A 1,113-nucleotide genomic window follows, 5' to 3' on the forward strand; every position below is an offset into this window, starting at 1 on the left:
GGAGGACGGCGGCGGCGGCTGGGTGGTTGGGGACCGAGAGATTGAGACGGAGGGGGAGCGAGAGGGTTGGGGGTGGCGGCTGTGGGACGAGAGGGGGAAAGTGGATCGGGGGAGAGGAGGGGATATGAGTTAGGGTTTGGGTGAGAGAGGAGGTGGAGAGGGCTGCCGTTCGATTCAGAAGCATCCGACGGCGGTGGATGCATGATCCGCGTGATATGCCTATAAACTAATCAGAACGCATCAAACAATTTGAAGACCTTTTGACCTTTTAAATTGGTCATGATTAATTACACACAAATTTTTCATTCCATTTTTCAATGCTTAAAATGAGTTTTTTCGTGAAAGACCTAGTAAATATTTGTTCAAATGATGTCATATTTTGCACAAGTTTATATCTTAGATTGGCAAACAACATTAACACAGGGAGTTTTTATTTCATTTGCACGAAAAAATATTTTTTTATTCTTTAAATGCTCAAAATGAGTTTTTTTGTGAAGGATCTACCATATATTTGTCGTAAAATTGGACCAAATCAATTTTATAAAATACTAGGCCATATATAATGCACAATTGACAAAATAGTTGGGTGTCAAAAATTTTGATCCACCTCTCGTGAAAAAGACAAATTCCCGCCGATTCAGCTGGAAGCGGGTCAAATTTAAACTGTAGCTACCTCGTAGTTTGCTCTTTATTTTTTCCAAAAATCATTTCTAGGTACATAAGTATCTATTTAATCAGAGAAACACCAAAAAATATAAGATTCAACCGCTAGCTAGGAACGGTCATCCCGGCGGTTTGACCGCATTTTGAAACGGGCATAAAAAATTCAAAAAATTCAAAAAATTGGAAAATCTCCGCATTGTGTCATTATATGTGACAAAGTTTTCAGAAAAAATAATAAACTTGTAATATGATAATTATTTTTAAAAAGTGTTCTCAGAAATGAGTGATCATATGTGAAGATTCATGGCTTTCAAGCCAAATGATCAATCTTATGGCCACATTCATGGCATAGTTTGTTCAAATGATACCATATTGTGCACAAGGATGCATATTGTAATTTCAAACAATGTTGCCAAAGGGAGTTTTCATTTTCTTTGCACGGAAAATTCA

Source organism: Triticum dicoccoides, chromosome 4A, assembly GCF_002162155.2.
Source record: "Triticum dicoccoides isolate Atlit2015 ecotype Zavitan chromosome 4A, WEW_v2.0, whole genome shotgun sequence".
NCBI classification, from domain to species: domain Eukaryota; kingdom Viridiplantae; phylum Streptophyta; class Magnoliopsida; order Poales; family Poaceae; genus Triticum; species Triticum dicoccoides.